The sequence below is a fragment of the Rattus norvegicus genome, chromosome 6 (genome assembly GCF_036323735.1).
Source record: "Rattus norvegicus strain BN/NHsdMcwi chromosome 6, GRCr8, whole genome shotgun sequence".
Classification (NCBI taxonomy): Eukaryota; Metazoa; Chordata; class Mammalia; order Rodentia; family Muridae; genus Rattus; species Rattus norvegicus.
This window is the reverse complement of record NC_086024.1, coordinates 106,634,633-106,662,240: the sequence shown is the minus strand read 5'-3', so window position 1 is coordinate 106,662,240 and position 27,608 is coordinate 106,634,633. Positions and strand designations below refer to the sequence as shown.

Below are 27,608 nucleotides of genomic sequence, written 5' to 3'. Positions count from 1 at the left end.
GTTTGGTGTCCAGCACTGCTGCGCCAGGGATGGCATTCATGAGACTCTAAACTGAAAAAGTTAAACTGCCCGTCTCTGTTCCTCTTTGTTTTCATGAGGGGTACCGGCCTCCATTTTCTCCTCCTGTGAGGTCTGTGTGAACAATCCTTCCACTGAGGAGTGGAGAACAAGGTTACACAGTCCTCACAGAATAAGTCAAGAAGTTCTCTCTCCTTTTTGAGAATTTGTGTCACCTCGAAATTATTCTTTTCTTTAGATGGTCAATCGAATGTGCCTGTGAAACTAACTGGATTTAGAATTTCCTTGTAGGAAGTTTTGTTTAGCAAAGAATATAATGTCTGGTTATCCAGTATCAATACCTAGAGTCATCTCTGGCATAACATACAAGAGCAGTGTCAGACTCAGCATTTCGTATTTGTACATTTATGAGTTTATATATAAATGTAACAAGAACAAGACAAAAGAGTCCAGAGATTGGTGGGGGGAAGGGGGGAGCAAGAGAAGAGTTGGAAGAAGGAAAGAGAGTGGGGGAGGAAATGAGGTAATTATATTTAATGATAATCTTTAAAGAATAGAATTTCTTTAATACATATTATTAATATTTCCTGTTATATGTACCAATTTTAGAGAACTGTTCACTTTCTGTGTATAATGTGTGTGTGTAAATATGTGTGTATGAACGTCTGTGTATATGAATGCAGGTACCATGTGCCGTGGTAGCAAGTGGGGGTCAGAGAGCTTGTAGTGTCAGCCCTGACTCTCTATCTTATTTAACTCAGAATCTAATCGTTATTTGCTTATACATATGCCCAGCTTGCTGGCCCATAAGCTTCTGGGAATGTGCGTTCCTGTGTGTGTGTGTGTGTGTGTGTGTGTGTGTGTGTGTGTGTGTGTGTAGCATGTATGTGTGTGTGAGTATGTGTGTGTGTGCGTGCATGTGTGAGTGTACGTGTGCCATATATATTATGCTCAGTTTAATGTTAGTCTTATGCATATGATCTCAGGGCTGACCATCAAGTGGTGTGTTCTTCCCTGGGAAAGACCATTTCTCCCACACTTGGCACTCCTTAGTTGCTTGTCATTCCCAGTCTGTTTGAGATTTATCTCTATCATCTTAGCACGTCTATCGGCACTGTACTTATTCAGATCTTGCTGTGGCAGCCACTTTGTTGAGGCATCATGGGTGATGCTCCTCTGTCATTCCCAGGAGACAAGATCTCACAGAAGATCTCTCGACTCTCTTCAATGACGGTCCCATAGCATAATGTGCAGGAGATGTGGAGATGTATTGTGGATATATCAGTGGAGGCTGGGTACCTCGTGACTATTTTGTTCCCTGCATTTGGACTGATTGTGGTTGTCTGAAGTCATCTTCATCTGTTGGCAAAGAGAAAGTGCTTTGATGAGTGTTGAGATCGACACTTACTTGTGGGTAATAAGGATAAGTTTTAGAATGCAGTTAGGAATTGCAATGGTTCGCTAACGTGGTCACTTTAGGTTCCCTTTAAGGTCCGTGACCTCAGTAGCCCCAGCTAATTAGCAAGGTTGCTGATAGCAGACATGATTTCCTTCCTCTGAGTGGGCCTCAATTCCAATTAGACAGCTGTTGATTACTGCCAAGATATGAGTGCCCCTACTGCATCCTTAGGGTTATTGTACCACACTGGTCATGGTCGTAGATCACAGCTGGGTCAGAGTATTGGTTACTTCACATCCTTAGAAGCTTGCACTGCATTTTCTGATTCTATAAAGCTAGCCTTTGGGAAAGAGGCTTTTAAAATCAGAACCAGCTCAGGTACCATAGGACGCCTGTCCAAAACATAATGTATCTTCAGCAACATGGACCTACCTTCCACCTCTAGAAGGCAACAACTTGTTTTGCTTTTTGCTTTTTTTAAAATAAATTTAAATGCTACCTGTGTTGATAAGTAAAATCTGTCTCAATATGTCTACATTATCCTTGATTAACTATAGGATTTATAAGGATTTGATAAGGAGGTTGAATAGGAGCAAATGACTGTCAGCCCACAGTTTCCTATATGCTTATCAATATTGCCTAAGGGTCTGGAAAGCCAACTTGGAAAAAGAAACATCTGTTTCAAAAGGCGGATTCTGCTCTTTGCTCCTCTCTTCTCTGCTCTGCTCTCTTGCCCTCTTCCCCTGTCCCTTCTCTCTCCATTCCCTTCCCCTCTTCCCTCCACGCGTTCACGCCGGCCTTCATTCCTCTCCTCCTCTATTCTTCTCCCATTAAACTCTTCCATGTACAGTGTGGGGGGGGGAGGATTCTACTTCACACACATTTTTTCCCTCTCTGAATGAAGGTTAGAAAATAGCCACCAGACTGGAGTAATCCAGCAACCCTGTGAAATGAACTGACCAGCATCAAGAGACCGCAGTAGCCATGTTTCAGCTTCTGCTATGAGCTCTGAGAAACCACGTGGCTATCCTGTGTCTCCAGGTTGTTATATTCACTATCATTGGTGCAAAGATTTGTGACACTCAGGGAGCTGTGTAAGATAGCCCTTTATTAAAAAGGAAAAGAGTCTCTATTGATGCAAGGTTTTACACTTTTTACCAATGATAAAGTTAATAAAAGATCTCAAAGACAGAGGGATGCATCATATATTCAACAAATACATATTAACTAATTACTGGATACCAGTACTAATAAAGCCTGGACTTCTGTTATGGATTGACAATATATTCCAGAGGGGCAGACAGACGTCAAATGAAAAACCACACGATTACAATTTAAGCAAATGCTTTGAAAACTTAGAAGGTGAAACAAGGATCTAGCAAGATGGCTCAGTGAGTAAAGGTGCTTAGAGTCAACTCTGACTGCCTGAATTTGATCCCTGGTATCCACTTAGCGGAAGGAGAGAAGCAACACCTTAAAATTGTCCCCTGACCTCACATGCATGTTGTGGCAATGCAGGAAAAAAATGACATTCAAAAAGAACCAGGTTGAACTTGTGCCTTTGACCATTATAGAGTTCCTAGAATTGACCATGGGTTGAAAGCAACCTTAAAACTAGGGGGGAAATCAGCAGGACTGGGTGGTACACACCTGTAATCCCAGCACTTGTAATAGGCTTCCTATCTGGAAGCCAGTCTGAGCTACAAAAGATCTGAAGAGAGCTGAAGAAACCATTCCTAGGCATTGCACACCAAGCAATGCAAAATGCGATTCTTCTGAGGAAGAAAAGACATAAAGCAAACTGTATGGTCCCTTTCAGCCTATCCAGCCTTCCTTCCCGGAGATGATCTCCTCTTTTGGAACAGGATGATAGATTCCCAAGTAGAGTAGCAGTTCAGCAGCAACTAGGAGGTGGGGACGAAGCTTGGCATTGTTGAGGGAGATGAAATTTGTAGGGTGGGGATCCTGAGAAGACCTATACAGGAGACAAGGGAAAGGAGTTGAAAAGTTCAAAGGTTTTCATGGGGGTTCCCTGCAGACCTTTGAATGAGTGCTGCGCTATAGGAACACTGGGAAGAGCCCACACGGCCCAGCAGCCATCCCTTCCTGCAGCCTGGGAATGAATGAGGAACATGTGGTCAGCAGGGACAAGCAGCCATTTTGAAAAATACCGCAGTCCATGGGAGCTCAATGACTAGTGCAGACAAATGACTATATGAGAACAACATGGTGCAGTCAGAGTCATGCCATAAGATGAGAATGAAAACTGAAATCATTCTAACCAGAAAGACCGGGCTCACGTGATAGTGACTTTACTTCCAGAATGAGTGCCTATGCCCTTTAAAAGAAAAGTCAGACAATTGATATTGTTTATAATATTTTATCTCAATGTTTAGAAAGTGACAATTACCAGACACATGCAAAGAGGGGAAATGCGATCAATATGAGAGACAAAAATCTGATCAATTAAAGATGATTCCTGTAATCAGTCCTTCCACATGGCTAATATTTAGCCTTTCTTGTTCCCTTTTCCACATGCTATACTATGCCTACATATATATTTATTTACATAAATATGTGTATTACTGATTAGAGTCTGCCTGAGGGAGAACATGAAGGTTTTTATTTCTTTCTGAGACTGTGGCCTCAATAAATATTATAAATTCTAATTCCGTCCATGTTTGTGCAAATCTTTTTTTATTTTCTTTAGAGCTAAATTATATTCTATTTTATATGTACCAAACATGTTCTTTCATCTATTGATGGACAATTAGGTTGATTTCAGCTCTTTTGGGTTATGAACATGAATATAAAGCTAATTCCTTTTCTATTTCTAACTCTGTCATGGAATTTTGTTTGTCTGTTTGTTTTGATGGTGGATAAGTATGTAAAAATATACTTGATAGTGAAAGTGTAAAATCCAATGTATAGCCGCACAGCTTCCATTTTGAACAGCTAATTTGGCTCTATAGAAGCTCATTGATCGTAAAGTCTTTGGGTTTGGTTAACTCCCCTGCATGGTTATTTTTATTTGCAACTTTTTAATAATAAAGGTTATTTTTTTTAATTTGAAAAGATAAATGAAGAGAATGTCCCAGTTGTTGAAATTAACTAAAATAATTTGAGGCAGCTCTTATAGACATGTTTAAAACATAAAGAAGGGGCTAAAGAGATGGCTCAGAGTTCAGCACGCTTACTGCTTTTGCAGAGGACCTGAGTTCAGCTTCTGGCACCCTTGTCAGGAGGCTCGCAAGCACCCATTACTTTAGTTCCAATAGATCCAACTCCTCTTACCTCCATGGACACCTGCACACCCACGCACATACCCACAGGCATACAAACATTATGAAACATAACTTTTGAAGATCTTTTTAAAAATAGGTTAAAGAAAATGTAGTCATTATGGACGAGGGATGGAGTATCTCAGCTAAGGAACAAAAATGATGGAGACCCTGGAGACTGGGGATGTAGTTTGACAGAGGTCACATGTATATAGCATGTCCAAGGCCTTGGATTCTATCCAAATCATTCAAATGGAACATACCAATGGCAAGAACCAGAGAAATTATAGGTCTTGGTGGCTATCTGATTGAAGTGGTGTAAAAAATGACAAGGGGATGTGGATATGGTGAGACAATCTGTTGTGAAGAGCAGACAGAAAGGGCCTGAAAATGGGAGCATGTGGCACATCAGACTGTCTGATCTGAGCATAATTACCATCCCAGGAAAAGAAAACAGAAAAATAAAACAGCAAAACAATTTGGACCACCAAGGAGGATGCACACAAAGCATGGATGCAGGGTGCTTATCATCCTGGACCTGCTGACAACCATAGGAAAAGAGAAGCGTCCTGAAGTCCTGAAGTATCATTGGAAAAAGAACAAGAGGTGTTTCTTCATAGAAAAGCAGAAGATAACAATGGGGACTAAACATTGGCAAACTGATTAGCCTGGATTTCTGTTACCAGTGACTCTATATTTTAGTAAAGGCATGATTAGATGCTGTGGTGGTTTGAAGGAAAATGATCCCCATAGGCTCATATATTTGAATGTTTGTTTCCCAGTTAGTGAACTGTTAGGAAGGATTAGGAGGTGTGGCCTTGTTGGAGGAGTTCTATCATTGTGTTTTAAGGTTTTAAAAGCTCCTGCCAGGCCCAGCCTCACTCCCTCTTGGCCTCCTGCCTATAGATCAAGATGTAAACTCTCAGCTACTGCTCCAGAGATAGGCCTGCCTGCCCTCATACTCCCTGTCATAATGGTCATGGACTAACCTTTCAAACTGTAAGCAAGCTCCCAGTTAAATGGTTCCTCTTATAGGTTGCTTTGGTCGTGGGATTTTATCACAGCAATAGTCATTAGTAACTGGCAGTAATACCTGATAAACTAGAATAGAAATGGCATCAAACAAGACATGTCTACAGATAGACCATCAGAAAAGAATGAGAACAAAACAGAAATAGTAAAAGTTTAGGAAGGAATGGTGTGTGTACTTTCTACTCAAATGGTATGTGTTTTCATCACTCAAATAAAGGTTCGAAGCAAAAACTGTGACATCATGTTATGAGGCATGTGAAGAGACATAGAAGTGCACAGGTCACTGCAGGGTTCTTGCATTTTATACAGAGCAGTATGGGGTCATCTTTTAGATCAGGCTGATGAGCTCACGTTATCATCTTCCTAACAGCAACCAACCAAAAATATTCTGAAGAGGTGGGGTAATGAGCCAGTATAGGAATTAAAGTAGACTAGTGAAATTAATTTAAAAGAAGTAATAAATGCAGAATTGAAATAACAACAAATTATGAAAATATGACAGATAATAAAAAGAGCGAAGCTAAATCCAACTACATTAGTGAGCACATTAAGTGAAAAGACAGAAATAGACAGGAGTAATGAACACAAAAGTAACACAGCAAACTATGCGTGTTCACAAGCATGCACTGAAATACAAAAATATCGTAAGCTTACAGTGAAGTGATGAAAATATAAATTATGGTCTGGGGATTTAGCTCAGCGTAGAGCGCTTGCCTAGCAAGCACAAGGCCCTGGGTTCGGTCCCCAGCTCCGAAAGAAAAAAAAAAGAAAAAAGAAAATATAAATTATACTAATATTAAACATAAAAAGACAAAAGTAGATAAACTCAGATCAGCCAAACAATTCAAGATAGAAAATTCAGGACAGAAAATTTCCACAGATAGAAATTTCCATCAGTAATTAGGAACCTTGGTCCATGAGCAAGAATGATCACAAGTCTATGTGTCTAATGCCAGAGTTTCAGACAGCATAAAACAAAATTTGTCAAAACTAAAGAGAAAAGACCAGGCCTATCATCATAGGGCAGACTTTCTAATGCCGTTGTCTTTGTAACTCGTGAGACTTCCAACAAAATCTAATAAAGCTATACATGATCTGAATCACATTCACCATCACCTCAGGCATTTGGGCCATTCTGTACCTAGCAGCTGTCAAGTGCAGTTCCTTTGGAAAAGCATACATCACATCCACGAGTCAGGATCCTAAGTTTTATCTCACTTCTAGTTTGGTAAATGCACCAACAGAAGTCCCACTATAGATAGATAGACAGACAGGCAGGCAGGCAGGCAGGCAGGCAGGCAGGCAGGCAGGCAGACAGACAGACAGACAGACAGGCAGGCAGGTAGGCAGGCAGACAGGTAGGAAGGAAGGAAGGAAGGAAGGAAGGAAGGAAGGAAGGAAGGAAGGAAGGAAGATAGATAGTAGATAGATAGATAGATATATACATAGATACATAGATACATAGATGCATAGATAGATAGATAGATAGATAGATAGATAGATAGATAGATAGATAGATAGATAGACAGACAGACAAACGGATGGATAGATAGATACACACTCTCACTTTCTCAGGCAGTCATGCATGTGTGTACACACAGAAGCATCATCACGGATACTGAGCATGATCTCTCAGGAGGTGTCCAGCTCATTTTATGACCCAATGTCTCTCAATGGGATCTGGTACTTGCTTATTTTAGGCTAGGCTGGATGCCCAGTGAGTCTCAAAGATCCACCTGACTTTGTCTTCCCAGGGCTGGGATTACAGGCACATGCAGCTAAGCTTGGCTTTTCTACATGGAGATCAAACTTGGGTCCTCACGCTTGTATTGACCCATCTCTCCAACCCCCTCTTTTGACTTTTGAGCCATTAATCTCGAAGGCCTGCAGTTACTTATATACTGTCTGTCCCTGGGTAGAAGTGATAAGCTAAGCTGGACATCCTCTAGCCCCAGAACAACTGGCTAAGACTAAAACACTGTCTGAACTTTTGTCCACCAAGTAGAGTGACTGGTCTAGGTATGTAAGCTTGGCCTCATAAGCACTGTTTTCTCAGTACCCTTTGACACAGCAGCCCGGTTATATATCTCAAGGGATAGCAAATATAGTGTTGGTGTCTCTTCAGGACAGCTGAATTTGGTGACTCATGTAGTCATCTATAAAACACGGAGAAGAAAAAAAAGATAGACCACATGGGGATTTGGTTTAGTTTGGTTTGGTTTTGAGAAAGGCTCCTCTATGTAGCACTGGCTGTCCTGGAACTTGCTATGTAGACCAGGCTGTCCCTGAACTCACAGAGATCCACCTACCTCTGCCTTCCAAGTGCTGAGTTTAAAAGTGTGCACTATCATGCTCAGCCCCGTGGGGGTTTTGTATTATTGAAGAGTCTGTTTCTGAATGTGTTCCAGAGACCATAGGTAAGTCAGCACAGGGTTCTAATGCGTTAACATCATTTTGAGAGGTTCTTGTGCATAAGGACTCTGGCACGGGGTTGTGATTTGCATGAGCAGTAAATTCTGTCCTTATCACAGCTTTGCTAGCACCCTCAGAGTCCAACGTCTTAGATAAAGAGACGCCATCTCTATCTTTGATTGAAAAGAAAATGAAAGGAAGGACAAAAGAAAGAATGAATGGATGAAAGAAGAAAATAGGTGTTTAATTGGGTACCTGCTTACAGTTTCAGAGGGTGAGTCCTGGTCATCACGGCATAGAGCATGGCAGCGTGCAGGGCACTGGAGCACAGCAGTAGCTAAGAGCTTGTGTCTGATACACAAGCCTGACACACACACACACACACACACACACAGAGAGAGAGAGAGAGAGAGAGAGAGAGAGAGAGAGAGAGAGAGAGAGAGGGAGGGAGAGGGAGAGGGAGAGAGAGGGAGAGGGAGAGACAGGGAGAGGGAAAGAGAGGGAGAGGGAGAGAGAGGGAGAGGGAGAGAGAGGGAGAGAGAGAGGGAGAGGGAGAGGGAGAGGGAGGAAGAGGGAGGGAGAGGGAGAGAGAGAGAGAATGCTTAAACTTTGAAGAAAATTTAAGTATATTCCATAAAGCTATTGATCTAATCCATGGAAGAACTGGAATTTGAAATGAAATCCATTTGATTCTAAAACTATTCAGGGACCATCAGACTATCCCTGTACACAAAGAGAGGAAGAATAGTCCTGTGGTCTCTGTTGTGTATGCTTCATTCTTTTCAGGTTATTAAAAGTGTAAAAACCACTGTGGACTCACAAGTCTGGCAAAAACAGCTCCCAGCCAAATTGGTGCATAGTTTTGTGGTCCCCATTTTTTTTTTACCCAGCATGAACACTAGTCCTTCAGATGTAATGATTACTGTGTTGGCAGTGGGAACTCAGAAGAAACAGCTAAGGGCCTGGGAGAGGAAACAGAATTACAGTGGAACCCATCCCGGCCGGGTGACAGGAGATCAGGCACCAGGGAGCCACGTGGCAGTTGTGCCAACAGAGGTTTCAGCCTTCTCTTTGAGAAGCTTTGAGGAACATCATGGCTCCAGCAGCCAGAGCTGGAGGGAAATGATTCCCCAAGGGAGTAGAGAACCTGCAGGGAAGAAAATGTCTTTGCATCTAGCGACCTTTCTCCTCTGCACTTTTTCTTTTTGGTTTGGTTGGTTGGTTTTGATCATCAATGAACCCTGGAGTCAGCAGCTTTTTATTTTTATACTCTAATATTTTTTTCCAACTGCTGAGTGTCTGTTTGAGAGACTCCCGTGGTAAATATTTATCTCAAGCCTAAAATAAACTGTGGTTCCCTTGCCACATTCACGTAGGGTGGCTTTCAGAATGTTGCTGACCAGGGCGGCTGACTGTCGCCAGGTAGCTCAGTCTCAGGATGGAGGCTGAACCCCTTCCAGAAAAAGTTGCTGGGTGAAGGAGATTCTTGGGACTCCCCACTGTCCCCATGTAACCAACACCTCCGTCTGCTCTCCACACAGTCCCCTGCTCTCCTCCTTTAGCTGGCACTGTTATATCCTCTTGCCTGGCAAAAGGATTCTTGTTTCCATGGAAGCCTCATTAAATCTACATCTTGCTCAGTTTGGGTTTGATCACAGCTGCCAGAAGTATTTTTAGTCAATGCAGTTGTGTAATGAGATGGGAATTGGAGAGGGGATGGGACCCAATGGACAGAGAGAGAGAGAGAGAGAGAGAGAGAGAGAGAGAGAGAGAGAGAGAGAGAGAGAGAGAATATGAATGTATATATATGAAAAACTTGGGAAAAGAGGGTTTGGGGTTTGAAAGAAGGGAGACGGGTGGGGCACTTCTCTTGGGAAGCTGAGCTGAGCTTCCCATTGGAAGCTGGCCCAGGGATGCTTGCCACACTGTTGTGGTCATATGTCCAGGGAACCTCTGATCTCTCTTTCCATGAGCTCAGTTGGCTCCAGTCAGGGTGACACTTAAGCTGGAGTGTGAGTGCCATCATTGGATTTCCCTCATCGGAGCTGAAGACAAGCAAGAGTAGTTGTTGGACCCGGGACGGGTGCTCAGGGTCCGCAGTGTAGGGCAGAAGCAGATCAGAACCACAGAGAGAAAAGTGTTAAGACATTAGAGGCCTATGTAAGAAGCCAGGATTGGCACTGGAAGCCAGTACCAAGTACATACCTTGGCCGCTCTAGTTCTGAAAACTCTGATTCTCTACAGTTGTGTTCTGTCCTTGCCCTGAGCCTGCACGTCAGAAGAGCTCCTGAGGCTGACCGACACAACTGGAGTTGTTGGACTGTGTGTGTGTGTGTGTGTGTGTGTGTGTGTGTGTGTGTGTATACAACATGTAAGGAGGCTTAAACAACAGGCAGAGAAAAATAGGTGACGTTTGCCGAGCCTTTGTTAGTCATTCAGTGTTTTAGGCTTTCTATTCTTATTAATTTGCTTTCCTTCCCTGAACTTGGGCCTTGGCCAGTGAATATATCCTCCTTGGTGACACGGAACCTGAGACACAGAGCAGTTGAGAAATTTAGTCACAGTTGCCAAGCTAGCTTTGTGGCAGAGCCAGGCTGGTACCCACGCAACCCGACTGGAGAGTCGGCAGATGGAAAGCAGCACGGCCCACCTGGCAGTCACACACTTGAAACTGCTTTCACTCTGCAGAACCATTTATAGTGGCTTTGTGTGGATGAACTGAAAGACATGCAGATGCGCCCCTGCAATCTCATTCATCCTCAAAGAGGCGGGTTATTTTTATAAGATGTTCTGAGGGCGGTAACTAAAGTTATCAAGTCGACGATTGAGATTACCCTGAATCCCGGTCTGATTCTGGCCCTGCCCCTCTCTCTGTCCACTGACTTCCCATTGGCTTTTACAGCCTCTCTTGGACCTTGGGGCCTCCTAGTATTTCTGCAGGATGGTGTCTCACAGTGTTCCCTTTCCAGCAGCAGGAGTTTCTGTCCTAGTGTGAGGCCGCATCCCTCTTGCCCCTTTCTCAGGACACTGAAAAAGCATTTAACTTTCTACACTTTCCCGACTATCTCTCCAAAAGGGCACCTTGGCATCTGCTGGCCTCCTTTACCTCTGGCCTCCTTCAGCCTCTGATCTTTGTTGACCTTACTCTCTTCAAGGACTTGACTTTCTCTGAACTTGCCAGCTGCCGCCTTCAAGTCTCAAAAAAAAAAGGGGGGGGGGACATAGAGAAAACCTGCATGGCCTCTCCTCTGTATGTATTCCAGGAGGGCTTATTGTGCTCTTCCCCTCACTGCAGGCAACCAAAGCATCCATGAAACTCCACAAATGAAGTAATGATGCATCTGGTGAGCCTTCCGGCCAAAAGTAGGGCAGGGAGGCAGGCTGTTGTCATGACAGCTCGGAAGATCAAAGGTCGTGGCAGAAGTAAATGCCATCTTCTTTTCAGATGGAGTAACTGAGGCAGAGAAAGAAGCTGACAGGGATTCAGATCTCTGGTTTTATTATCAGTACTCATTCCACCCTACATAGTGTCTGATCTCTACAGGAAGTGTTGTTTCTCAGCTTAGCTACAAGACCTTATCCAGAGACTTTTCAGGGCATCCAGAGACCATAGAACAATCTCCAGGATAGGTCCTGTGGACAAGTATACCCAAAGTGAATGTCTGGAAGTTCCAAGTTCTGGAGTAAGGATGCTGGCTCCTTGAGCAGTTGTGGACCTGTTTGCTAATCCCGCATGGAGCTAGCATGAAGTGCAGTGGGGTTTAAATTTAGGTCCCTAAAGCCTATGTTCTCTGTACCCCATAACAAAGGATGGGTGCTTTGAGACAAGATTACAAAGGAGCAAACTGAGACCCACAGGATAAACAGTTAGCTCAAGGTCACCTCACTAAGCTAAGAGGGAGGATACTGCTTTGTGTCTGACTCCTGAGAGCCCGTCTTGTCATTTACAATACTCTTGTACTGGCTTCATTTCCTTTCCGTCAGATGGGAACGATAACACCCGTCTCTCATGGATGTTGTAAGGGGGACAAAGATAAAAGAGAAAGTGCTTTGAAAATGTAAGTCAGCTTCTCAGATGGGAATGACTCTTGTCACTATCATAGGCTGCCAGCCCCTGGGACTTTGCTGGGCAGGTCTCTCTTTTCCACCAGCACCAAGGAGCTCAATCTGCCTTCACTGAGCCCCGCCCTCTCCATATGTCTCCCCGCTCAGCAAGCATTTAGCTCATGTTGCATCCTCTCTTGCTGCCGAAGAAATACAGAACCCCAAATTTGAGTCTCAGCATGTTGTAGATAAAGAGAAATACATTGCTTCCCATAGTGTCCTTTGGAAACATTCCTTTTTGGACTCAGAGTGTATGTGCAATTTCCTCCCTAAAATTTAAGATATCCTGTTGATAGGGATGCTTTCTGTCTTATGACTGAGAAACAGGAAAGGAAACCAGCATTTACTCAGCAACCACTGTTTATGGATGTTAGATGACTGTTGGCCATGGTTTCAGTGCAGTATGAGCCTTATTATTCCCAAATATTAGTTTCCACAGACATGTGACAGCAGGGCAGAGATTTGAACCACGTCTCCAAAACCATCTTTCTACTATGGTCTTCTACTGGAGGAGAGTCCCTGAAAACAAGTTTCTGAAAGGACTTATGTCAAGGACAAGAACAGAAGCAGATTTAGAACTAGATGGGCCCCCTGAACAAGTAGCCCATGCCAGCCATCAGCCATCGTTACTGGGCTTTATATAGGATGTCAGCAGCATCCTGCATATCGTACAAGCTGGCAGGGGCCTAGGAAGGAACAACCAGTCAGGTCCCACTTAGATTCTACCCAGTGCATCAGTTAGGACACTTACCAGTGTGTGTGTGTGTCATAAGGACAGAGCAAGGAGGCAAAAGACTCAGGAGCCAATTTCATCACCAAATACTGAGGCAAGTGGCTTTCAGAGCAGGGGCAGTGAGCATAAGCATCCCGAAGCTATAGCTGACAAATGAGCTTATCAGACTTGGGGAGGCTCACCTCAGCTCCTTCATCAAGTACATCAGGGCAGTGCTTGCAGGAGTGACCCTGCCTTGGGCCATGCATTTATCAAAGCAAGCCTGTCAGTTCTACAGTGGCCTGTTTGTTTAGGGATGAGCCTAACATGATTCTTCAAGAAAGCATAGCTAAGGACAAAATGCTGCCAGGTTTATTTTTCCCCATCCCAATCTCTCAGTAGGACTAGAAGTCAGATAATATGGGGTTTCTCCAGTCTGCAGATGGGAAAAGCAGGAACCAAAGGAGTGATATTGTTTTCCTGAGGCAACCTAGCTGGTTATCAGTGTCCACATACATTATTTCATGTCTTATACCCAATGCTCTATGCACCATGCAAATAGGAAATCAGTCACGTGACCAACCAAGTATAAACTGTTGCTGGTAAGCATGCTGTAGTCACTCCCATCTGGTCTTCCAAGATTAAGCTTAAGGAGAGCCAATTATTCAGTTGTTAGAAATTGTAGACACTTCTGAGAGATAGTTGACCTAATGCCAATGGAACAAACTCAGACTCAGGAGATGATCAGAATGCATGTGAAGCTACCACTTCATGATGCAGTGCTAGCATGAGACCCTCATAACACCTATGACAGTGTAGCATGTGATCAGTCACCACTGCCCCTGAGTCCCGTGATAACAAATGTTATTTCATGCTTAAAACTGAAGACAGTTTATGAAGGCCATATTGAATGCAGAATCCTGAGTCCACTACTAGCTGTAGAGACATGAATAAGATGGCTGGTGCCGTTTGAGAAGATTCATTGGCTGCAAAAGTCAAAAAAGCAACTTTGACTTCACTTCTGAGAGGGGAGATTCAGTGGCTCCAGACTAAAGCCCGAGGAGGAAAGTGTAAGCAATGGCCAGAGCTTGGATCTCATCTGTCTCCAGGAGTCTTTCTACTCCTTCCATGCCAGCCTTTGTCTCTCAGACTCGCATCCTCTACCAGAGGGGAGACACAGCTCTAAGCATTCATCAGACTCACATCTCCAGCTTAAAGGTTGCATGCTCTTTGGGTCAGATATTGCTTGGAATGGCCACTCCTATTTGAGCCACTTAGCAGAGAATTCAAGAAATGAATAGACCCCACATTAAGAAAGCCCAGAGGAAGGAGTGAGTGTCTGAGGGTGGTAAACTATAATACTCAGTCTTCTTCCTCAGGGAGGAAGAATTGTGTAATTGTGGTATACTGGCTACCCACACAACTGACAGAAGAAAAGAAAAAACATTATGGGGGTTCACAGTTTCAGGTCATCAGGGTGGAGAAGGCATGATGGGACAGCTGAGATCAAGGCTGCAGGAAAGCATGGTGGCAGCTATTCACATCCCAGTGGACCAAGATTCAAAGGGCAAGACCAGGACCAGGGCCTAAATAGAAGCTTCAAAAACCTTCGCTCCAATGTGCTGCTCTCATCAAGCAGAGTCTACCTCGTAACAGTCCACAGCTTCCTAAAATAGCATCATCAGCTTAGGAATAAACATTTAAAACATGAATCTGTTGGAGTCACGGCATGCAAATCGTAGATAGCACCAGAACATGATCAAAGGCAAACGGACCCACAACTGTAAAAAAGCCATTCACTTATAGTACAAGACTGTCTGGATGAGAGGTACTCATTTGCACCTACAATATGGTGGGAAGGGCTATCAGGAGGGCATTGTGGGAGAGCTGGGTCTTCCAGGATAGAGTCAAAGAACAACCTGAACAAACTATATGACTAGTGAAGGTAGAAAGAGATCAGGTGGCAGCTCCAGCTTGAAAGTGTATTTATGACATGACGGTGTCTTGGAGTATTTTTTTTTTGAGAGGGGAGAAGAAAACTCTCAAATTGCTTTATCACAAGCTCATGGCAAGATGGGCAAAATAGATCATAGCATGGTTTGTAATTAGTGGGTACTAAGTTGTTCTAGCTTACCTTTAAGTGTGACTTTGAAAAATTAAAGGTCAGTTAGGTTTTTCAAAAAAAAAAACCTACTGAAAGAGGAAGATTATGTTGCCTTGAGTTTTAAAGGAGCAGAGGCGACGGTAGCGCAGTCAATCAGACACCTTGAGCTCAGGAATCAGATATGTGTGCAGAGCAGTGTGGAGTGAGATAAATCCTAGACATTGGAAAGATTAGAGCTGATAGAAGATTTTCAGATGCCAGCGTTGAGAGAATGAGATGAGACCTAATAAAAGATAGTCTAGGGAGTAGGAGATATCAGAGCAAGCAGAGGGCTAGGGCTTGTGGGAAGGGGGGCAAAAGGGAGGGGCCTTTTAACACAAGAGCTTCTGTCCCCCCTTTCTCTTCTTCCTTATTAAAAACAAAAAATAAACCTGATTTGTTTTAGCTAAAATGAGTGTAAGGTATTTTTCTTTTACTTAAAGGAACTATTTTTGTGCTGACTTCCCTCATAAAAACCAGAGAGATCTGATGCTGTAAAATTCTTTTAAAATCTCATAATAGAAACGAGTAGAAAATTTGATACCCTGCAGAAGGAAAGATGGAAGGACTCTCAGCCATGCTGGGCTTGATTACACACAAGATGGGTCATTCCTGCTGGGCGTTGTAGCTGCTGCTCGGCAGTGCACACTTTCCGTGCAGCTGTTGTCTGCACATTCTGAGGTTTGTGAAATCCCTCAACCATCAATAACTGATCAGTAACTGATCTTTAGCCAGTGTTTATGAACCTGGAGTCCATGGATCATTAGAGGTTTGATGACTGGAATTTTTACAGGGTCTGTGAACCATCTGAAATTATATGCAAACCATCATTTGTGCTTGGATACACATGAGTTCTCAGAGAAGTCCATGGCTTCCCGAAGTCTAAGACTTAGAGCAAAGAGAGGACCAGGTGCAACCATTGCAGCTCTCTCCACTAGGGTTCAGTTCGATATTTCAATAGTGGGGCTACTTCTAGCTGAACAAACTCATCAAAGCTGTCTTAGCATGTTTGTATGATAATAAAAAATGCTTTTTTAGGTAGGGATCGCTGTGAATTAGTACCTTCAAAAACAGAGGGTCTGTCGCAGTGGGGAAAGGAGACCATCAAATGCTTTGTGTTTGCATCTTAACTCTGAAATAGTTGTGGTGTCTCTAAATCAAACCTTTACGCCTCAATTACGATTATAGTAGTCAGACCTGGGATTCTTGGGGTAAAATGTAGCTCCTATACAAAGTCAGTATAGTCTACTTTTATCTATTAACAGACATGAAGCTTTTGAAATTGACCAGTGTGCCGCAGGACGTGCATATTCATGCAGAATGGTGACGGTCTCACAAATACTCAGTTGCCGTAGAAGAAAATAGAATTCACAGCACGGAATTTTTTTTTAAATGTCAGATCAACTTGGAGGATGTGCAAGGAAGACAGGGAGCGAGAATCATTCTGGTGAAACGTAGATGAATCTACAGGCAGCCAGTGTGCTGATTAAAGAAATTGTCTTTTGTAGAAAAACAATAGAATCCGATTGAAAAACAAGCATCTCATTGCATGAAAACAGCGAACAGGGGTCAAAATGACATGGTTGTACGACGGGGTAATTAACAGCTGGAGTTACAAAAACATGCTCAAAAAAAAAAAAGAGTAGTTAGGAGAAAAAAAATCATCCTAGCACATCCTCAAAATAAAAAGATTGTGTAGACTGTAATTAACAATGGTTAAAAGCATATCTCAGAATAGATAGCAGGAGAGTCTGCCAACACCAAGAAATGGTAAATATTCAAAGTAATGAACTGTCAATTCCTTCATTTGATTGTTTCACAATGTATATCTGTGTCAAAACAGCACAGAGTGCCCCACACCCTTGTGTGATTCTTATATACAAAACAACGAAGATAGAGGCAGTTGTGTAGAAAGTTGGGGAGGAACGCTCATTTTGTCCTGAATTATCGGATAAGCCCTCCTGTGTACATTACTACTCTCTTTGTAAATTCCATGTTTATACATCAGATATGTAAATAGATTTTTTTCACACTGCCCTCTGTATATGAGTTTCTCTGTTTCTCTATAGAACTGTTTCCTCGTGTCTGCACATTTCCCAGACCAGTATGCCAAACCAGAAAGGATCATTTTCAAATATCTGTTGTCTTAAATTTTTCAAAACCTACTTTTAATGTGGGTTTTTAAATGTTTTAACCTCCCTTCTTCTAGTCCACTACTCACCACAGGCAGTAGAAAAGAAAGGTTATTAGGATACTGGGGAAGTGGACCTGTTTAGAAAGTTTTCTTTGGAGCCATCCCATCTGTGTTGTCGGGATCTCAGCAGTCCAGTTCACACAAACCAGCAGCAGCACCTTGATCGACTCACAAACACTCCACGAATACACCAGCAGTCCAGTCAATAGTGTCAGGATAGCAAACAAGAATGAGGAGCGGTGGCAAAGCCAGCTATGCAAGCCCCATCACTGTCCATTGAGTCCTATTTGTACTCTGTCCAAACATCACATGTCCTCCCATGAGTCTTGCCTCACCACGTGTGTCTGTATCTACCTACGTCACTCTGGCAATTGTCCAGAGTCCGAGAAAACAGCAAAAATCCATCAGAACACCACTGATTGTTTTGGTGTGTTTCTTTCTATAAAGTCATGACAAATAATGACCAATAAAATGGCAGGGCATACCAATACCTAATCCAGTGTCGGCCAGTATCTGTTGGGTTATTTTTATATTCCTTCTTAACATCGTGTGTCCTTTCATGTGTTTGATTTAGCTAAACATCCTTCCAGCTGTGTTTGCTTCAGGGAAACATCCTCTGGCATAACTGACTTTCCAAAGAAACCAGAAGTTTCCACTTTAATTACCCCCTACCCTGTAGAAATCCCTCTACCTCCCTATGATATCCCTATTATTTTCTTTGGTACAAAACATTCGTCTTATGCACCATTTCTGCATTCAGAATGTTTCTACTTTCCATCCCTTCCTTTATTTTGTCATTCGCTCATTTCATAAGGCCTTGCACTGATCTGGAAATTAGTCATGGCTCTAGAGATGGTCACGTTAGCAACCAATTGTAGTTGGATCTGGTTAAGTGCTGCTCAGACCAATATAACATGGCAGCAGCTTCTGGATTAAGGAGACTGAGAAGTCTGAAATCTGTAGGGTGGATGGTATTTTAGTTTCTTTTCCATTGCTATTATTTTAAAAAACACTCTAAGAAAATCAACTTAATGGATAGTGGGGAAGTCGGGGCATCAGAAGCTCAAAGCAGCTGGACATAATGCACCTGCAGAAGAAGAGAACAATAAATGCATGAATGCTAGTGCACAATTCAATTGTTCCATTGTTATACAGCCCAAGATCCATTGCCTAGGGAATGGTGCCACCCACAGTAGACTGGTTCTCCAACTTCAGACTGTAATCAACATGAGTTACCAACAGACATGCTCGGAGGCCCATTTCCCAGAAGAATCTAAATTCTGTCAAGTTGACAACACTAACCATAACAGGTGGCAACCACACAGAGAGCGAGTAACAGCATTCCAGGAAAATATTTCTTGTTTGAGGGGAAGGGAGGGCATAGAGGAGATTTGCTCCAGAACGGATGCAGAGAAGGAAACTGAGTGAGCATGAATCAGCTTAGGAAAGTGAGTTCCAGAGTCCCAGCCAGAGGCATTGGTGACTAATACAGGAGAGTCTGGGTAAGAGATAAAAGGATGAAAGTGTACTTGTGGATGTAACTGGGAAAAGGCAAAGGGAGCTAGTTTATGATTAGAAGCTCAGTAGTTCAGAGAAGGAGCCAGGAAACAGGAGTAAATAGGTAGCTTCATAATCCACTGACATGGGGCATGAAGGGGAGGCAGCTTGGGCAAAGTTCAGCTATGTGATGTTTGAATTTAGTGCCTTGATGATGGCACAGTTGAAAGACGGTAAGGATAGAGCTGAGAGTGGATGGGTGAAGGTCACTGAAAATGAAAAGATAAGGGACTGAGTGCCAAGGATTTTTAATTAGTCATCTTTGGTACTATCATCAGCCAGGGTGTTGTCATGAAGACTGTGAGCCAGGCACCAAAGCCATTACTGGCAAGGCGAGTGACTCAGATGTCAGAAGACAGTGGCAGGAAATGGCAGGAGAGGCTTCAGAACCTGATGGGGAAGAGCCATTACCTGCAGGTAGCAGGGAGGACAGAGCTTTTCCCAGCTGACACAGCTCTGAAAGATGAACTTTGAAGCAATCCTGAGGAAAGAAACAGCAGAACTCATAGGTAGAGCAGGGGAGGGAGGGCATCCTACCTTCCCCAGGAAACTTACCTAGAGGAATACTATTCCCAGGGCACGCTGATCTAGGAAGTTTGTTAGTTCTCAAAATACCACCAGCCAGCATCTCACAGCTTGCCCCCACAACCTTCTGCTGTAGCCATGGGGACCAACTCCACCGTCTAATTGTCCCATCTTGGTCTGCAATAGTTACAGCCTCCTCCTGCCTCTTGCCTCAAGTCCATAAACCTCCCAAATTCGAAATGACCACTTCCAAGAATGTTTTGATGTCTACCAGCTGATCCTTCTTTCCAATGATTACTCACTCCCCACAGTAGCCACCTGTTCTCCATCAAGGACTGTCTGTTATGCATCTACGTAGCAACTCTTGATGGAGAGAGGATCCAATTTATACCTGTCTACTTCTAGCCCACAACTTCCACATGATAATTAGATGCTATGTAAATATTTGGGATACCACTTAGTTGCTTTTCTATTTGTCATGCTTTTCATGTATCCCTGCTATACAGTGAAAGTGGCAGAGGAGACCTGGAGCTCAAAGTCTGGAAAACGTGTAAGCACGAGATAGAAGGTGCTGACTTACCTCCTCACTGGAGTCTTGTAGACACTGCTTTGCATTTGTTTCTGACACCTAAGAACTGAAATTTCGAGTGGCAACATAAGCGCTCTTTCTGTACATCCAGAAAGGAGAATTGAGTACTTGACCAAGAGTAGCTGCTCAAGACAGGAAGAGCGTGAAAGACTAGCCCTTGAGATAAGTTTACTGCAAAGCAATAAAAATGAGTGAAGATAAGTAAGATCAAATATCAAGTGTGTGAACCTGTTGGACCCAAGCTCCGACAGTCATTGATAGACAATGCTTCTATGATTCCCTGCTCATCCATAGATAACAGCATAAACATTTAGTCAATTTCTGAAAACCCAAGATGGTTAAGATATGAGAGCTTCCTTAGAAAGGCTGTACTTCAAAGGCATCTGCCTCTCGGTCTCCTAACAGTTCTTCATATCAAACTAGTCTTCTTTTCCTGTTGTCATGATGATTGTCATAATAATACGCTTAACATAGACTTTTGAACAGGACGGTTGAAGTTAAGAATTATCCTAAATTAATTTCCCTTTGAGCAACCATGGCAATTTTTAAAATGTTAGATGGTTGGAGATGCTCCAAGGATCTATGATTCTTTGAATAGCCACAAAGACAGTGAGGCCTGTGTTCTGAGTGATAGAATAGTAGATAGATAGTAGGGGATCTGATTTATGCCATTTGACCCACATCACAAAAACATAGACCATGTTTCTGGAGGAGAGGGTTAGGCATGTCTTCTCTTAGACAACAGGACTAGAAATACTGATTCTGTAGTTATTGAAATTCTACCAGAACCCAGCCCTTCCACAAGAAGAAGAAATGTGGGTCAAAGGAAAGCTTTGAGCTTAGAATCGGCCAACTGGGCCAGAAGCCTGGCTTCTATCCACTTTTCTGTGCTACTCTAGACATTTTACCACATCTCTCTGATGTACCATCAGTATCTGCCTCATCAACTTGCAATGGGAATTAAATGAGGTAAGTTGGAAGGAATGCTCAATAAATGCTGGGTATTAAAAAGCCATGGAGAACACAGAGTTGCTGGTTAGTTTTCTGTCAGCTTGAGTTATATGAAGGAGACATCTCAGTTAAGCTAGTACCTCTAGCAGATTGGCCTATGAGACATTTTCTTGATTGATGATTGGTATAACTTATTTTATGTGGTGCTACCTCTGGGCTGTTGTTGGTCCTGGATGGTGTAAGAAAACAGGCTGAGCAAGCCATAGGCAGCAAGTCCATAAGCTGAGCCTCTCCATGGCCTCTGCATCAGTTCCTGCCTCCAGGTTCCTGCCCTGAATTCCTCATTCTGGCTTCCCTCAGTGATGGACTTACATAAGCTGTGAGGTGAAATAAACCCTTTCCTCCCACAAGTTGCTTTGGCCATAGTGTCTTCTCACAGCACTTCAAACCAAACTCCTTTGGCTTCCTTGAATGCGGAAGTATCCATTCTCAGTTGAAACTCATCTATCGGCTGTGTGACCTTAAATAAGCTACTTAATCCTCATGTATCTTAGCTTTAACATATGTAAAAGAAGATACAATAATTTCTAGTATTGTTGGGTTGTGATTGCTGAATGAGCTCATACCAGAAAAGCAGGCAGTGCCTGGGACAAGTTAAAGGCCACGGAAGTATGAGCTGCAGTCACTATCAAATGACATGTGGCATAGGACATTTAAGAACTCTAGTCTTTGTTGTCCTTTCAAGTTGTATCAAACAGATTGGATTCACAGTAATCATGTCTGCCTTCTCTGTAAGACTGGGAATTCCTAAAGAGCAAGGAGATTGTTTTATTCAACTTTGGCCAGTGTAGCATCTTAGTAGTACACCTCCCATTTATCAGGCACCAAACACTGGACTGAGGATATTAGAGGAATGCAGCCATTGCAATCAATGCAGGCAAAAGGTGAGCCAGATTAAGAGTAGAGAAGAGCCTGCGGGCACCACAGGTAAAAAACATGAACTACCTACCTGCAGTGCTGTGTGGGGAGGGTGGAGGCCACAGTTCATCTTCATCAAACACTGTGTAACGTTTGGGTTACTATTGCTATCATTTTATTATCTTGTGTTTTTGTGTGCATGTTGATGTGATTTGTTTCACTATACATAAAAATGGTAAAAGTAGAATTTAGAGAAAGTTGCCAAACATGCATGTGTAGGCCATAAATTTGACTGTGAGGTATAGTTCTTAATATTTGTAAGCTATTTGCTTAGCTTTTCCAAATGATGAACAACTTCTTGTTCATCTTTTTAACACCTTCAGCCCCCTAATATCTATCATATTCCATAGAAACCCAAAAATCATTTATAAGTGGCATTGAATGTCTCAGTCACAATTTTCTATACCTGACCCACTATGCTTTGTCTAGCTGTGTCTTCCTGTCCACCACCAACCTCATAAGCTTTATAGAAGTGTCCCTAGGTACTTTCTTTCCCACACCTCCACACTCCTCCACATCCCCATTTGTCTTACATAGGAAAAAGAATTCCATTAAGGGAATGAAATTCCAGGTCTCTGAATCCCTAGAGCTCTTTAGACCCTGCAGTTCAGTGTTTGAAGTCCAGCCTTTCTGTCTGCTTTACCTCACGGGGCAGTCTCTGATTCTCCATGAACATGAAGCAATGCCAAAAGATATGCTGCTTTCCCCTCCTTTAATGCTGTGCTTCTGAGAACCACACAACCCCAGGAAAATGAGTACTTAACAGAGACAGAAAGGGACTTTGAGATGTGAGGTACTTGTTGATGTGAGACAAAGGGTGAATGTTTTGTCTGATGGCTTCAGTGACAAGCTCACTTCTTTAGAAGCTTCACCAGACATAGTGTGAGAACAAAATGAAAAAAATGACGATATGTTGAGCTTCACTGAGTAATGATCAACAGGAGGAAAGGGTAAGATGCACTCACTCGCAGGATTTCTGTGCCCATGTCCAAGAAGGCTGATGACAGCCATAATCATTGAAATGCATCTTAAAGGGGGGAATAAATAATAAAGATGATAATGAGAAGGAAGAGGAGAATGAGAAGAAAGAAGAAGAGGAAGAGGAAGGAGGAGGAAGGGAGGGAGAAGAAGGAGGAGAAGGAGGAGGAGGAAGAAGAGGAAGAAGAAAAGAAGAAGAAGAAGAAGAAGAAGAAGAAGAAGAAGAAGAAGAAGAAGAAGAAGAAGAAGAAGAAGAAGAAGAAGAAGAAGAAGAAGCAGCAGCAGCACTGTGGCCATTTTAGGAAACGGCCTAGGGAAGTTTATTAAAAGAAATGACATCAAAACCTGTAAGGTGCAGCCTCCATCTTGGAAAATATCAAGATGACACCATCTTTTCCAGGATCTTTTAATTAAAACAGATCCCATGATTTATGTCAGCACTGTGGACAGCAACATATCAATGACTATGTATCGAGCAATTTGTGCTTCACCACCACTGCTGTCTAGCTTAGATGTCATTCAAGCATAGATCAGTCTGTGCACAAGGTCTCTTCTCTTAACTTCTCTTTCTACAATAATATTCCTGGTTCATCGAAGTAGATTGACTCCTCTGTTGCCTTCAGAATGTCTAAATTGGGATTAGATAAGACTTGTAGGCAGGCAGGAAGAAGAGTTTTGAAGAGATTTCTGAAGGCAGGAGACTAATGCATAATCTATCACTCACCAACTGCATGAACTTAGGCAGACTCCTTGACACCTCTGCATCTCAATTGCCATATCCTAGAAGGGAGACTGAACTTAACTCATGAATGATGGCGGAGTGTTGTGATAATCCAACAAAATAATTCTCTAGACAGAAGAGTTTGTTGTCTATGCAAAGGATATTTTTGGATTCCCTAGCCACTGAAAATTAGAGGCTGGTAGTAGTCAACTAGCAGAAAATATGGCCCATTGCCTGTGCACTGTTGGTGGATTCAGGTTTGGCTCTGTGGAAGGAGAACCACACTGCTCTCTTTCTCCTTTTCCTCCAGAAGGCAATGGCAGCTGTCTCTCCAACAGGACCCACCCCTACTTAGGAGAAAGACCAGGATGGTTAAAAACTAGTCCCTTTGTTTCACTTTCAGTAATAAAGTAAGTTCCTTGATAACTATTCTGCCTAGCCTACAAGAATATGCACTTCATAAACTACGAAGAGCTATGCGGAGAGCATAAATCTGAATCAGAGGGCTCTACACTAGAGGTACGCATCTTCAGAAAGCATCACTCTGTGTATTTGGCCACAATCTAAAGGAGATACTGGGAAGAGTTTCCAGATGAGAAATGGGACAATAGAAACCAACCATGAGTAATACGAAGGCTTGAGGAATGGGGCAAACCACTCTCCTTTTGACCAGGAGCTTCCATTTTGAGGTCTTATAACTCTTCCTATCCTGGTCCATTCTGCCTCACTACTTGCCTCCCCCGGCCCCAAAACAAAGTGCTGGGGTGTGAAAGTGGATGATAACTCAAGGGACTCAGGACAAGTGAGAATGCAGCCAAGCATATTTCCCTCTGTTCTGGAATTCCTGGATAGCTTGTGACTTCAGACTGCCTATTCTGAACGACCTCTGTGCCCACAGCATTTAACTTCCCTTAGTTTCATTTCTCCTTTGGTTCATCTTCTTGTCCACACTGAGTCCACTTTCTGCCAAAAGGGTTTTGTCATAGCCAGAACTCCCCAGGTTCACAGGACCATGAACATGAGAGAGGGGGCAGAGGGAAAGGGAGAAGGAAGAGGGAAAGAGGGAAAGAGGAGGAGGAGCAGGAGGAGGAGGTGGAGGAGGAGAGGGAGAAGAAGAAGAAGAAGAAGAAGAAGAAGAAGAAGAAGAAGAAGAAGAAGAAGAAGAAGGAGGAGGAGGAGGAGGAGGAGGAGGAGGAGGAGGAGGAGGAGGAGGAGGAGGAGGAAGTGGAGGAGGAGGAGGTGGAGGAGGAGGAGGAGGAGGAGGGTGGTGCTGGTGTGCTGGGTACAAAAGCCATCCCAGAAGCTAAAACTAGAGCAGGTTTGAATGAGGTAGACTCATGAATAAAGCCACTGGAGATTTCTGGAGATGAGCTCAGCCTAGGGGCAGAGATTACATAATGAATGTACTATAATCCTTTGTTGATGTTTTAATAAGATATGATTTTTTTAAAAGACACCAAAAAAACCCTATAAAAGAACTTTTAAAAATGTCTATCAGGGAGTTGGGGATTTAGCTCAGTGGTAGAGCGCCTGCCTAGGAAGCACAAGGCCCTGGGTTCGGTCCCCAGCTCCGAAAAAAAGAACCAAAAAAAAAAATGTCTATCAGCTAAGCCACAACTGGTGGCACATGTCTGTATTCCAGCTAGTTGGGAGGCTGAGGTAAGAAGATAGCAAGACTGAGACCTGCCTGGACTACAAAGAGAGTTTAAGTCTAACTTGTGCAAATTTGCAAGTCTGTCTCAAAATTAAAAGTATAAAACTGTGGCTGGGGATATAGCTCCATAGCTACTTTGGAACTTGCTTTGTAAGCCAGGCTGGCCTCAAACTTAGAGATCCACCTGTCCCTGTCTCCCAAGAGCTGGGATTAAAGACATCCCCCACCACACCCAGCTGCCCGAGGATTTCTTGATGTTCGATCTCGGACAAATGAGAAATCAGGTCAGAAAAAAAATGATGCCTGCTGCAATTATGCTTCATCTCCTAGGTGCTAAGCGATGTCAGAGAAGTTAGTATTTAACAGAATCTCCCAGTTTCTTGACTAAATGCAAACATTCCAGGTCTGCTGGGCCAGCATCTTGGCCTGGGGCATAGCAGTCAGCACATTTACCTTCTTCCGGGGTTTTTAAGATGGAGGCATCGGTCACCACGTTTTGAAAGGTTCTACCCAGAATCCTCTCTTCCCAGAAGTAGAGTTGTCCAAGAAGGACTCTCCGTATTGATAACGACAGTGCTGTCTTTAGCCACTCTGGTTCCATTTCATTGTCCCACTATATTCAGCTCTAATAAATTGGTTTGATAACCACTGGTATATACTGAGATGGACAATGGATTTGGATTCCAGGTGGCCTGAGTTCAACCCCAACTCTGCCATTTACCAGCTGATGACACTGGGTAAGTCATCAGCTCCTCTGCCATTTTCCTACTTACCCAGGCCATTTCAAGGGCCCAGTGAAGTGATGTGTGAGGAACGGTGGAGCTTTCTGCAGGGCCCGATTTTGTCATCGGCTCAGAGCCTCCCTGCAAATCCACCAAGTACATCAGAGTTCTGAGCACAGTTTCATTTCTGCCCTTGTGTGGCTTTGGTTCTTTCCATGGATTGAACCGGGGACAATCCCAGGCCGTGATGTAGGGACAGGACTTTGTTCTTACAAAAGTGTCTGGTCTCAGTGACTTCTGAACTCCAGGATAACTGATCCTATTCTTTGGCCCAACCTCACTTGCTGTCACCTGACTTGATTGATGGTGAAGCCATCTGAGGAAGGCTCCAGGGCTCAAGGCTGTGTTCAGACCAGTAAAGGAAGAGGGTTTCAACATTGTCCTCTTTCCCTTCACTTCCCTCTGCTTCCCTCCCCTCCCCTCCCTCCCTCTCCCCTTTCCTTCCCACCTTCACCAGGCAGCACCTGTTCTCTTGCAGCATCTCCTGATGAAACGCTCTGGTACAGCTCCTTGGAGAGTGCCAGCTCACACGAAGAACAGTCCACAGCCAGGGCAGATGATCTTTATGACTGTGCTCCATGCTTTCTTTCAAGCTGTCCTTCCCCCTCCCTGCTCCACCGTCACCATAGCAACCCAGTGGTATGAAAAAGTAAAAGAGCTAAGGCATCTAAATATAGTCCCGGTTCCAACACTTCCAGCATGGCGCCTAAAACCTGGGAGGTAGCGACTAGAAGCATCCAAATAGAGGATGCTTCCAGAAGAGAGGGTGGAAGGGATGGGGGTCTAAGGGCAACATAAGGGAAAGGTCAGCTGTTCGTGGAGCCCATTGCCTGTGTTTCCCCATTTAACTCCCACAACTACCCAATGTGAAAGTTATCTCCACGTTATTGCTGAAGAGACAGAAGCTCAGAGAGGTTAGAAGCATGGCCAGGGTCGCACATCTGTCAGCAATAGAGGTGACTTTAGCTGAAGTTCTCGCCATTCAGACTTTATTCACTTTCACTATACTTTAGAGACAGGTTCGGGTGGGAGATTCTGTTGGGCTTTTGAAGCAGATCCCATGAGCAACCTGAGTCCTGAGTGTAACTGAATTATTGAAGGATACCAAATAAACCCCATGATTTCTACTCAGCTGCTGCTGTTCGTCCCCAGTGGCGGAGAGAAGTAACGGTGAGGCTGTAGTCTCCAGGAAATATAACACCAGCATTCCGCACTCAGACCTACGTGAAAGGGCGTCCCTGGAAACCGTGACCCAGAGGATGCTCACTGTGGTCCTTCCATCACCTAGCCACTCACAAGCTCACTCTACATACACTTTTACTAAGCATCTAACATATGCTCTCACCTCAGGAGATAGAGACAATCAACCAAACAAACAGTGCTTGTCCTCATAGATTGTAGGACACTAGGAATGACAAGAAGGTGACACCTGCATTTATTGGTCACTTCTGCATAACTGGGGACAAGTAGTGTTAGTACATATCAGAACATCACTCGCCCGATGGCATCAGTGGAAGGGAAGTACAGAAGCTCTTACGAGTGGAAGAAAGCCAACATGTCAGGTAGAGAGGTGATGTG

General features: G+C 43.4%; 1 protein-coding gene and 2 long non-coding RNA genes across 15 annotated transcripts in view; 1 reads left to right on the top strand and 2 right to left on the bottom strand.

The window, feature by feature from the left end:
- Slc8a3 (solute carrier family 8 member A3) overlaps nt 1-27,608 on the top strand; it is a 133,598-nt gene that overhangs the window by 76,968 nt on the left and 29,022 nt on the right. The gene's annotated exons all lie outside the window — the stretch shown is intronic.
- On the bottom strand, nt 408-27,141 carry LOC120103571 (uncharacterized). Of its 2 annotated transcripts, none has more exons than XR_005506091.2 (2): nt 26,495-27,141; nt 408-1,377 (listed from the first exon to the last, which is right to left on the bottom strand). It is a non-coding gene; the product is annotated as an uncharacterized LOC120103571 (long non-coding RNA). The 2 variants fall into 2 exon arrangements; XR_010052271.1 differs by lacking the exon at nt 26,495-27,141 and adding an exon at nt 3,068-3,937.
- Nucleotides 16,459-20,551, bottom strand: LOC134479222 (uncharacterized). The gene is made up of 2 exons (XR_010052272.1): nt 19,264-20,551; nt 16,459-18,382 (listed from the first exon to the last, which is right to left on the bottom strand). It is a non-coding gene; the product is annotated as an uncharacterized LOC134479222 (long non-coding RNA).